This window comes from Felis catus, chromosome A1 (genome assembly GCF_018350175.1).
Source record: "Felis catus isolate Fca126 chromosome A1, F.catus_Fca126_mat1.0, whole genome shotgun sequence".
Classification (NCBI taxonomy): Eukaryota; Metazoa; Chordata; class Mammalia; order Carnivora; family Felidae; genus Felis; species Felis catus.
Window position 1 is genome coordinate 43795131 of NC_058368.1, and position 13845 is coordinate 43808975.

General features: G+C 33.1%; 1 pseudogene; it reads left to right on the plus strand.

The window, feature by feature from the left end:
• The window catches only part of LOC123385892, a 127298-nt pseudogene that overhangs the window by 29174 nt on the left and 84279 nt on the right, over window positions 1-13845 (plus strand).

The following is a 13845-nucleotide window of genomic DNA, read 5'->3' on the forward strand; positions in this document are numbered from 1 at the left end:
TATCTTCCTCTCAGGACTGCCTTCGCTGCGTCCCAAAGCATTTGGATTGTTGTATTTTCATTTTCGTTTGTTTCCATATATTTTTTAATTTCTTCTCTAATTGGCTGGTTGACCCATTCATTCTTTAGTAGGGTGTTCTTTAACCTCTATGCTTTTGGAGGTTTTCCAGACATTTTCCTGTGGTTGATTTCAAGCTTCATAGCATTATGGTCTGAAAGTATGCATGGTATCATCTCAATTCTTGTATACTTATGAAGGGCTGTTTTGTGACCCAGTATATGATCTATCTTGGACAATGTTCCATGTGCACTCGAGAAGAAAGTATATCCTGTTGCTTTGGGATGCAGAGTTCTAAATATATCTGTCAAGTCCATCTAATCCAATGTATCATTCAGGGCCCTTGTTTCTTTATTGACCATGTGTCTAGATGATCTATCCATTTCTGTAAGTGGAGTGTTAAAGTCCCCTGCAATTACCACATTCTTATCAATAAGGTTGCTTGTGTTTGTGAGTAATTGTTTTATATATTTGGGTGCTCCTTATTCGGCGCATAGACATTTATAATTGTTAGTTCTTCTTGATGGATAGACCCTGTAATTATTATATAATGCCCTTGTTTATCTCTTGTGACAGCCTTTAATTTAAAGTGTAGTTTGTCTGATATAAGTATGGCTACTCCAGCTTTCTTTTGACTTCCAGTAGCATGATAAATAGTTCTCCATCCCCTCAGTTTCAATCTGAAGGTGTCCTCAGGTCTAAAATGAGTCTCTTGTAGACAGCAAATAGATGGGTCTTGTTTTTTTATCCATTCTGATACCCTATGTCTTTTGGTTGGCACATTTAGTCCATTTACGTTCAGTGTTATTATAGAAAGATATGGATTTAGAGTCATTGTGATGTCTGTAGGTTTCATGCTTGTAGCGATGTCTCTGGTACTTTGTCTCACAGGATCCCCCTTAGGATCTCTTGTAGGGTTGGTTTAGTGGTGACGAATTCCTTCAGATTTTGTTTGTTTGGGAGGACCTTTATCTCTCCTTCTATTCTAAATGACAGACTTGCTGGATAAAGGATTCTAGGCTGCATATTTTATCTGTTAATCACATTAAAGACTTCCTGCCATTCTGGCCTGCCAAGTTTCAGTAGACAGATTGGTCACAAGTCTTATAGGTCTCCCTTTATATTTTAGAGCACGTTTATCCCTAGTAGTTTATCTCTACTTTCAGAATTTTCTCTTTATCTTTGTATTTTGCCAGTTTCACTATGATATGTCATGCAGAAGATCGATTCAAGTATGTCTGAAGGGCTTTCTCTGTGCCTCTTGGATTTCAATGCCTTTTTCCTTTCCCAAATCAGGGAAGTTCTCAGCTATTATTTCTTCAGGTACACCTTCAGCACCTTCCCACCTCTGTTCCTCCTCTGGAATACCAATTATGCGTAGATTATTTCTCTTTAGTGCATGACTTAGTTCTCTAATTTTCCCCTAATACTCCTGGATTTTTTTATCTCTCTTCTTCTCAGCTTCCTCTCTTTGCATTATTTTTTCTTCTAGTTCACCTATTCTCTCTTCTGCCTCTTCCATCTGAGCCGTGGTTGTCTCCATTTTTTTTGCAGTTCTTTTATAGCATTTTTTAGTTCCTCCTGGCTGTTCCTTAGTCCCTTGATCTCTGTACTAATGGATTCTCTGCTGTCCTCTATACTGTTTTCGAGCCCAGCGATTAATTTTATGACTATTATTCTAAATTCACTTTCTGTTATATTGTTTAAATCCTTTTTGATCAGTTCGTTAGCTGTCATTATTTTCTGGAGATTCTTTTGAGGGGAATTCTTCCGTTTTGTCATTTTGGATAGTCCCTGGAGTGGTTCGGAACTGGGGGGCACTTCCCCTGTGCTGTCTTGAATAACCTGCGTTGGTGGGCAGGGCCGGAGTCAGACCTGATGTCTGCCCCCAGCCCACCGTTGGGGCCACAGTCAGACTGGTGTGTGCCTTCTCTTTCCCTCTCCTAGGGGCGGGATTCACTGTGGGGTGGCGTGGCCCATCTGGGCTACTTGCACACTGCCAGGCTTGTGGTGCTGGGGATCTGGTGTATTATCTGGGGTGGATTGGCAAGGTGCACAGGGGCCCAGGGGCAGGCTCAGCTAGCTTATCATTTGGTGATCAGCTTCGGGAGGGGCCCTTCTGCACCAGGAGGGAGATAAACCCACTGCCGGAAGCAAACATAATTCAAACAAAACAACCATGAGAAGAAATTAAACAAAATATATTTAAATATTTGATAAATGATAATTAAATATAAAAATTAATTTTTTAGAAAGTATTACTCTGAAATATGTCTTTTTTAATGAATTAAAAATTCACAAATTTTTTTGGCTTATTGCTGGAATGAGACACATTTTATCATAATCTTGTTTTTGTTTTTCTTTTCTGTAGATATGAATCATGAGGAACCTTTTGTGTAAAAAGATGGATAGATAGGGGCGCCTGGGTGGTGCAGTCGGTTAAGCGTCCGACTTCAGCCAGGTCACGATCTTGTGGTCCGTGAGTTCGAGCCCCACGTCGGGCTCTGGGCTGATGGCTCAGAGCCTGGAGCCTGTTTCTGATTCTGTGTCTCCCTCTCTCTCTGCCCCTCCCCCATTCATGCTCTGTCTCTCTCTGTCCCAAAAACAAATAAACGTTGAAAAAAAAATTAAAAAGATGGATAGATAAAGTAGGTAGATGAGTAGATAACTTAAAATTAAACTTTGTTTTTCAATTCTTCAGGCTCTATTAATCAAATTCAAATACATATTTTTAAATTAACTGATTATTTAATTTTCTTTTATTTATTACTCTAAATGTATTTATTTAGATGATTTTCAGATATTATTTTCATTTTGGATTATCTGCTTTTACACACTTTATATTTTTACTTTTTTAAGCCATATTTATGTATGTTATTGCCAACCAAAAATAGTTCTGTTTAAGTGATTAAAAGTCTATCATTTCATAATTACAATCTCAGGACTTGACAGCTGGTCTCATCTTTTCACTTCAAATAAAATATGGCATGATTTTTGTAAGCATTCAATTGAAATGTGTACAAAATGAGCTGCTGTCAACAGTATCAAAAGATACTACTCTTTATATATATAAATATATTCACAAAGTCACCATCACTTGATAAATGACATTTTTCACTGTAATTCTTTTAATAAATTATACAGGTGTCCAGTATTAATGAGAGTCATATTTTTACCTAACAGAGAAGAAAGTAACTTCTAGGAACATAGAAAATCATTATAGTAAACTTAAAATATATTATTTTACCATTTATGTTTAATTTATTTACTTTAAAAATACCAAGTTTTGAAAATGTTAGATGGTGTTCACAAACTTCAAAATCCTTGTCTTTCATTGCTATAATCTCTTGAGTTTTTCTTTCTTTATGTGTATAGATTTCAAATGGTTCTTAACTTCAAAAATTTTTCCTGCTATTTATATTTTTTCAGTATTCTGAGCTTTTTCAATGCCTTTACCTTTTCCAATATAAACATAAATATTTGTAATTTAATTCCATGTTAAAAATATCAAAGTATAATTTTTATCTACATATAAGATTGTCCATTAATGTTTCTACAATACAAGTGATGTGAATATTCTACTAGTCATAAAAATAAATATATAGTGTTTATGACAAAGGCTGATTTTCTTGTTCCCTCTTAGATAATCCTATGTTCTTGTGGACCAGTATGGTGGCAACAATAAACTAGCAATGACCATTCCCCATTTTATCTAAGAAGGGTCTTACTGTATACACCTGGCCAACCAAATTCTAGTATACTGTGTGGGGTTTCTGGTGAAGCACTTCATAAAGGGCTGATTTTGTTGCTGTGTGTACTTATGTTACTGACTTATTTTTAGTGCCTCCCGCTTGGAATTTTGACATGGTGGCTGGATCTCTAAGCATTTTTATAATTATAAGTGTCAGGATCACCAAAAGATATAGTGGAAAATTAAAAACTCTCAAGAATGTGATAATATCTAGTGAGAGTACAGGTCTGGTGAAGTCCAGAACTTTTCATTGTGAAAAAGCAAGCATCTATCTTGGCTATAGCCACTATTTTGATGTTTTTTGTTATTATCCATTTTATTTTCTTTTTGAACCAAGGTTAATATTGTATATAGATTTATATGAAGGTTATTCTTTATCCTTAAGATATCTTTAATTTAAAAAATGATCTGGGGGTGCCTGGTTGGCTCAGTCGGTTTACAGTCCGATTTCAGCTCAGGTCATGATCTCATGGTTCGTGGTTTGAGCCCTGCGTCAGGCTCTGTGCTGACCGCTGACAGCTCAGAGCCTGGAGCCTGCTTTGGATTCTGTGTCCCTCTCTCTGTCTCTACCTCTTCCCCACTCTCTCAAAAAATGAATAAACATTTAAAAAATATCTATAGTGGATCTTAAATCATATAGCAAACAAAAATGCATACATATGTGTTTATGTGCCTGTATGGTTTATGTGTTTAAATCACATTTTTAAATTGTAGAACAATTATGTAACAAAGTAGAATACCTTAAAAGACTAATGATTTCATAGTAGAACCTGGAATCCCAGTGCAATCTCAGAACTCCAAAAACATTGAAATAGTAGTTCAGAAACAAGTGAACATCTAAGTAGCACAAACCCAAATGAATATATTCTTATTTAACATATATAAAGTCTTTAATATATTAAAATGGTGGCATAGACTTAGTAACATGAGTCTAAAGTGGTAATAAATGATTTTGAGATAAACAGTGTTTGGGAATAGAGTGAAGTTGATTCTTAATCTGAAACCACATACAGAAAATGGTTTCAGATGAATTAAAATTTTGACCATAAGAGTAAAATTTTAGAAGAAATTATTGAGGATTTTTTAAAGTGCTACATAACTTTATTATTCCTTTTTAGCACAAAAACTGCAAATAATATCATGAAAGCGAAAAACTTGGTATGGTAACATTACATTTAAAGATGTCATTCTTCTCCACTTGCATGGACATTTTTAACTTAATAATAGTCATCTTTATTTACTTGAATGATTTTGTTTACTGACAACATTTTTGTTTAATTTCATGGGTGTACTCTTGTTGAAAACTAAAATTAGAACTTTTCTATTTTTTCAATATCTCTATTAGCATGCATTGACTTATTATTAGACATTATTTTTATAGTTATGGGCATTATAAATTATTATAGATATTATGACCTTTTTTATAAATTACATTTTTATAATAGACATTATTTCAGTCATAATCTTTTCTTATTTGTGATTTTATCTATTTTATTTATATTTTTAGAAGGATATCTGTACTTGTCCAGGGATGGAAAATGGATTCTCTCTGATATTTTGTATGTCTTGAGATATTTTAGTTCCAAATTAGTGGATAATAATATACTTTTAGATTTATTATAGTTTAAATTTTCAGAGATATAATCCACCCACATACTAAGGAGAGATGCAGGGCTTCACACAGTCTCGTAGAAGGAATTTTCCTAGCAACATCCCCATAACAACTTCCACTATGTTGATAACTAATAAATAGTACTATTAATGCTGCTACAGTAGCAATAAAAATATCACGAAGTAAGCACTTATTATACAAAGACATTCTTAGTACCCACTAAGCATAAACACTATAACTCTATTCTAGTGGTCTCAACACTGCTTGCATATTACAATTTCCCAGGGAGAATACCAGTGCCTGTACTACCTCTTGGACAATCAAACGAGAATTTCTGGGGAGTAACATTTTTGAAAAATAATGCCTAGTGGTTCTAATACTCATTCATGATTAGTATTTCCTTGAAAAGTTACTATTATTCTCATTTTATACTTCAAGATACTAAGGCCTAAGGAAGATCCTCAAGAGCATAAATGGTTTGTGCAACATGATACATGTGTAAACAGGAAGAGCAGCCCTCTCACTCCTCTTTGATGTTGCAATTATACTCTTAACCACTAGGTTGTGTCACTTTGTGTGTTTTGCAGCAAAGACTATTTATTAAACTCTGTTGGTATCTGGGTTCATCATCTGGTGTGCTCATCTGTGTTGCGATTTAGGTATAAGTACCAAATTGACTTCCTCATTCTGTTTCTTTTCCTAAAGGATCTGTACATGAGATGTTTTTATTTTGTCTCCTGCCTCCCTATCTACTCACCCCACCCCCCGCAATGGTCAGACCAGACTCTATTTAATCATCCTTCCATATGATGTGGGTATTAGTAGTATTGAAAATGAAACTATTACTTAATATCTAAAATAAAACTGAATTATAGTACTCAGTTATGTAAGGAATATCTAATCTGGATAGGTGTGGTTTCATTAAGCAGAGCAAACTTCCTATCTTCTATTGAATTTTGGAGAGCATTCCTTTTGAGGCTCTTTTAGTTACAAAGTCAGAAGAGACAGTAATGAGTTGATACCAGCCTTATAAAGTAATTCACTCATATGCATCTTCTGACAAACTGGCTGATTTTCAAAAAAGTGGGGAAGGGGACACTACTACATTGGTTAGTTTCCAGCTCTGTATTTACTAAAGTCAGTTGTCATATTTTTCAGACAGGTTTTAAATTAGTTCTGGTGTTGATCTGTTGGCAGAATAATAAATACTCAGTCTTTTCTTAACAGCAATGTACCTTTAAATTCTCAGTAAAGTTCACCAGGATATCTTCTTCAACTTACTTTAAAGGGATATAATAGTCTTCCACAGAGGCAATTAATCAGGTCACATCTACACAACATTTTGGAAAATTCGTGTTTCTTTCATGTAAGTGATTCTGTTTTTCAGTCTCTTAAGACTTTACAATAAATTTTTAAACATTTAGTAACCCTATCTTGAACCTACATTTGAAGTCAGACAATTTCATTCAAATTGTAGTTCTACCACTTTCTAGATTGGAATCAAATGGGACATCTATTAATCTCTGAGTATATAATAATCTATAAAATGGAGATAATAATGTGAAACTCATAAACTTGTGATTATTGAGTCAAATGACATGGTATTGGTAAAGTAACTAGAAATATGTTGTAATAATTCTTTATTTTTGGCTTAATATTGAAAATGCTGTATTTTAATTTATAACTTCATATGTACCTCAAAATAAGCAACAATTTCAAATTTATTTTTATAATTTCTTATATAGCAGGTATTTATTAGTATTTTAATTTTTTTTCAATGTTCATTTATTTTTGGGACAGAGAGAGACAGAGCATGAACGGGGGAGGGGCAGAGAGGGAGGGAGACACAGAATCGGAAACAGGCTCCAGGCTCTGAGCCATCAGCCCAGAGCCCGACGCGGGGCTCGAACTCACAGACGCGAGATCGTGACCTGGCTGAAGTCGGACGCTTAACCGACTGCGCCACCCAGGCGCCCCTTTAGTATTTTAGTACTAAAGAGGCATTAGGATTTTTTTAAGTTTATTTATTTATTTTGGGAGACAGATCACAAACAGGGGAGGGGCAGAGAGAAGGAGAGACAGAATCCCAAGCAGGCTCTGCACCATCAGCGCAGAGCCAGTGTGGGGCTCAAACTAATGTACTGTGAGATCGTGACCTAAGCCAAGAGTCAGAAGCTTAACCGGCTGAGTCATCCAGGTGCCCCAAGCGGCATTAGGACTGTTAATAGTCATTTTAAAATAACTAGATTTTCTACTTAAATATGTATTAAGAAGACTATATGCTAGAAGCTCGTTGAATAAAACCACTAATCAAAAATTTTTGAAGATCATAGCTGAAATTACCCATAAAGAGCACATCTAACTTAAAGTTTTATAATAATAAACATAAATGGAAATTGTCTTCATTATAATATAAATATGAAAAATATTACTAGTAGTATCAATAATAGTAATAATAAGTAGCAATATCTGGGGTCAATTCTTGAGAATTTACTATACGAGTCACTGCTCTTTATTTGCATTATTTCATTTTATCCTCATACTAAAGAGATCATATAAATATACTTACCCCAATTTACGTATAATGAAACAGTTACAGAGATTATAAAATTTGTGCAAAATATCATGGTTATTAAGGGATGAAATCCAGCATAAAATAAGATTAAATTATTTGAATATAAATTATAATGTCTTACCTATCCCTGAGATTTTTAGTTGTTTCTCCTTTGATTTGTTCTTAGCTCGGTTTTTCGTATTGCAAATTGGTCAAAAGTACATTTTTATTACCTTGGAGAGACCCTAGTCTTTCATGTCCACATGACAATAACCTAATAATGTCAAGTTATTATCAAGTTATTACCTGGATTTGAGTCACATTATCTCATGTAGATGGACTTAAGAATCTCTCTTTACTCTCCTGGAGAACAAATTCAAAATGGGAAAGAGCTATTTATTTCTCTTAAGACAGAGAACCTCCTGCCCAAACCTCCACCCTAAATGACACACTCTCACCTGGAAGCATCAGCAGTTTTTCATTTTGAAACATCAAAATGTCTCTGAAGACCATGGGGAAATCTTGGCATCTCTAGGGTAGAGATAATATTGCTATTGTATTATCTTCTCCAAAGTATTTAAGCAATGTTTTATTGTAACTATTCTGTAAAGAACGAACGATGTGGCCTCAGCATTCTTCTGTTTAGTGGCTATTATGTATGTATCAACACCTTACAGAGGGTTTGGAGAGGAGTGCAAATTAGTGCTTATGAATTTCAATGTATTGAAAGTCTGTGGTGTGTATGTGTGTTTGCAAAGTGTGAACATGATTACATTACTTGAAAATTTGCATTTCATGGTGATTATTTAAGCTGTTGATACATCTAAGTTACATTATTGACATTCAACAGTGAAATGATCTGTGGCATTTTATAGGATATAGGAAAGATTTGAAATCTGTTATCCGTATGTACATTTCTAAATGCAGTTGTTTGAAAATTAGTTTTGTTCCATGATTTTCATCAAACAACTTGAAATTCTGTTTAGGTCTTTGACAGGGATTGGAGTAAGTTTTATAAGTTATAGTCACCCAATACCTTGGAAAGCCCAGACCAATTTTTTTATGCAAAAATGGTATTTGTTTACCATAAATCACCAATAGCCAATTTATGGAGAGAGCTCAAATGTCCACTGACTAATGAATAGATAAAGAAGAGGTAGAGTATATATATATATATATATATATATATATATATATATATATATGAATATTACTCAGCCATCAAAAAGAATGAAATCTTGCTATTAGCAATGACATAGATGGAGCGAGAACGTATTATGCTAAGCAAACTAAGTCAGACAGAGAAAGACAAATATGATTTCACTCATATGAGGAATTTAAGAAATGTAAAAGATGAACATGGGGGGAAAAAGACAGAGAGAGGCAAACCATAACTTGTTCTCTTAACTATGACTGCTGGAGGGGAGGTGGCTGGGGGAACGGGTTAAATAGGTGATGGGGATTAAGGAGGGTATTTGTTGTGATGAACACTGGGTGTTGTATGTAAGTGATGAATCACTAAATTCTATACCTGAAACTAATATCACACTGTATGTTAACTAACTGCAATTTAAATAAAAACATGAAATCAAAAAAAATCAAAATAAAGTCTCATAAGTGCAGCTATACTTAAAAAAATCTTATGCTTACAAATGCTATTGATTTAATAAATTATTTGCCAGGAAAAAATCTAATTAGACTAAAATGTTTCAATTATTATTCTGGCCTGTTTTTATTGTGCTTCATTTTGATGATAACCATAAAGGGTAAATCAGATTTTTAAAGTCTTTTTGTGCCTGCTCCCTTAATTAAAGTTTGTATTTCCTTATTGCCATAACCATTTCTTCCATTTTTATCATAATTACATATATTTATGACATTCTTAATTTAAAACAATCTTAGTTTCATTTTTGGTTGTTAGTTTCTTTTGTCTTTTCTCAAATGGTTGGTTAATATAAATTTCTGTAAAGAGTTTGTATAATTATTATAGAAATGTTAGTAGGAGTACTGTGCTTTATTTTTTCTATATTGATGAAACATTACAAATAAACATTTAAAACTTGGATTATAATTAGTGATATTATTTCTAAAATATTTAGGTCTTGTATGACCCTGCTTTTCATGGTTTGAACATTTACTTACGTTACCAGTTAGGCACTCACACATTTTAAATTTTTGTTACTTTAAATGTTTATGATTTTGTGAGATTATGTGTAATTCCATTTAAAACATTTTAATTAAAGTTGTTTACATTGGAGACTAATTTTATTTTTAATCCACAATGTTGAAATAATTTTGGAACATCAAACAAACCTTTTAAATAAAATCGAGAGGGTTAATTTTCACTTTAAGGGATATTTACTATTTACAAAATTCTAATGAAAACACTACAGGACATTGAGTTGAATTTTAAGATTCTAAGGTGATAAAGGTTAGTAAAGGATGGAAATGTCCCAATAAGGGAGAAGGGACAACCGTATATATAGAGTTAGTGATCAATGTAGATGTGTTGCTTAATATTCATTCATTTCTCCTTATACCTATTCATGAGGTATTTTTAAAATATAGGGTGAAATATTAATGATTATAAATAATCTGACCTAATTTGTGTATCACTTAATATTTGAATAACTAATATTTAAGCTGATGTATGAGTAATGAGTTTTAGATTAGTGAAGAATAAAGAACAGCTTTTGAAGAATAGTTGCTTGAGTACAAGTAACATTCTTCCAATTAGAATTTGTATCTCAATGTTTTCTTTCCTTTCTACTTAACATAAGTATGTATATTTAATGTTCTCTATCTGCAAACAAAACCTTTCCTGAAGAAATATACTCCTTATATCTACTGACTCATTTTCTTTTTGCTCTTAAGAGCAGCAATATTTATACATCCATCTAAATATCATTACTCAGGCCTTCCACACACACAGTCCTCCCACCATATTTTAATATGTGGTATAGTGCATACTGGTGTCAAATTATGCTTGTTTTATGTTTTTTAGCTCAGATGTAAGTTTCATAAGCATATAGACTTTGTTTATGTCTCTCTCTAAGTAATTGATGCCAGAAGAGTGCATATTAAATGGCAGGCATTATGTCAGTGTTGATCAGAAAAAAAACAAAAACAGAGAATACATGTGCAATCACAGAAATATGAGGAAGCACCGTTTCTTAACAAGGCAGAAAGGAGTTGCTTTTTTTGGTGTTGTTGGCTTTTGGCTTTGGATATAAGCTATACCTTCCATCACAGACAGGCAGAATGACACAATATTTATTAAGACTAATGTATTTGGGGGTTTTCTCCTGGGAGGTTGCTGTCTTCTATTTCCATGGTTTGTAAAAGTTAAGGACATTTGCTATGTGTGGCATGTTGTTCATATATCACATGACATAATATTGAATACTCAAGAAGTGATGAGTTATCACATTAAATAACTCTTAGATGAATAATTCAGCAAACAATCATTTGATCTCACGGAGTATGACTCTTATGGATAGACTCTAAACAAACTATTATTCTTTTCTTTCAGGAAATATTTCCCCCACACATGCATTCTTATTTTTTCAAGTCATATGGCTGCAATTTATCTCATTTTAGATCTTTCTTTCCTGCAGCCACCCCCATGTTTTGTTTATGATTATAACTATACATTTATATCTCTTGAAGACTACATCTGCCTCTTGAATATAAAAAATACTGGTGAAATTAGTAGATAATTTCTTGTACACATTTCAAATTCTTAGTAACATGGGGAGGCTAAGGTGTACATAAAGCAATTGACAACATTCAGTTTTATGAGAATACTTGCTTTAGTGTTTCTGTATTACAAGCACTGAATTAAGCCATAGGCGTCCAAACCTGAATAAGGCAGGTCCTTTATTCTCAAGAAGATAAGTTATCATTGGGTTAGACAAACATCATGATACAATTTAATAAATGTTAACATATGTATACCACAAAGAATATGACAGAGGAGAAGATGAAAACACTGTTACAAATGTGAATGTTTAATTTGTATGGATGAGAAGGATTTCCCTAGCAGAAAATATTAGGAAAGGCTATCTGGTACAAGATAACAACACTTACAGAAGCACAAACCATGAATGATAATGTTATATTATAAAAGCAATTAAAAACTTTCTCAATATTTATGTCTTATTGGATATGTAGAATTAAAGAAGTAACTTGCAGACTGAGTGATTGATTGAATATATGTAATAATATTAACCCAAATTAAAAATACTAAAGAAGATCAAGAAGATATGAGTGTCAGGAAATTATTTGTAAATAATATGTTAATCTGATTTTTTGAGAGAATGTATTAACTTCTTTTCAAACAACAAAAATATAGGTATTCTGGAGTTGATAGAATCTAAGAGACAATTGGAATAGAATGCTAGCCTTACAAGAACATTGATTTCTACTTCTTTTTTGAATTAATATATTCCCTAAGCCATGAATGGAACCTAGAACGTGATTCATACTTATCATTTGTTATATGAGTAAATATTAATTAAAACTTGGATGTACCCAAAGTTTTAATGTTACCAGTATAATTCCATTATAAATGAGGAAGAAAAAAAAAAACAAAGGAAAAACTAGAAAACCAAGCAGTATAGTTTTGACTTAAACATATGTAAACACTGTAAAAAAAATAAGGTACTATTTGGCATGAGAGGCTGGATATTGGTTTTCTTTGTATGAGAGGGACACTTCTTTGAAAGGAGAATATGAGGGCCTCATTTCTACCAGTATCAGCACTGTTCTATTTTAAAAGCTTGTTTACAGAAAATTATTACTTGTTTTACAATGATTACCATAGGTTTATACAGTTACCAAAAAGGTGAACCTGGGTAAGTTCTACCCAGGTATAGCAAAGACAAATATAAAGAGGTTATTAAAGCCTGCTTGAGAATGATGAACATATCATATAAAGGAGATTAGCTCAAATAATACTTAAATCTCTATTGTTCTATAGAGAATATATGGCATATATTTTAATTTATAATGTGGTTTTTAGTATTTTGTGATTCTCTTTTATTTGGCAACTTAGATTGTTTAAAACTATATCTATCAAACACTATAAAGTGTTAAAACTTTGAAATGTGAATGAATCTAGTAGGGACAATTGAATTTCTCTCTCCATATATAATGGGATCTTGATTTACCTAATGAGAAATCATAATTTACACTCAAATGCATTGAAATACAAGAGTCATTATTTTCTTCTGGTGTAGAATTTTATCCAAGAATAATTTCCATCACTTTCTCCATTGAACTAAATATGTTGTAATACTTACTTTTATGTATGGGACAACTATATAATCATTGGCAAGAACTTTGATAAAGAGCTTCTAGGATAAACGATTCTATCTGTGGATTTACAGGACACATATGCTTTGAGCAATGCTATCTTTACACTGCAGACACTAGCTAGTTCAATCTCAGTGGCAAAGTGTGTGAGAGGATAGACTGGAGAAAAAGGTAATATCCTCCCTAACTTAATCAGTCTTCCATGGTGAGCAGCTAAGCTTGTAACTGCTATTCAGAAAGATGTTCATTAAGGTTTCTGAAGCGTCCTTCACCTTGCAGGAGACAGGCCAGTTTATCGGATTGCTTAAATTAACAAGCAGGATGTTCTTTGCAATACCTTTTACTGAAGTTTGGTATACTTATTTTCTGCCAGCCAGGAGCTGTATTCTGATAGTGAAATATGTTTTTTATATGTGAAACTCAGGGTCAGTTTTATGTTTTAATTTGTAAAAACACATTGGAAATATTATGAGATATTCAGGGTATTTTAGGGGTTAATTTTTTTAAATGTGAGTCAAAAACCAGGGACAAGTGGGAAAGAGTTTGGGTATTTGT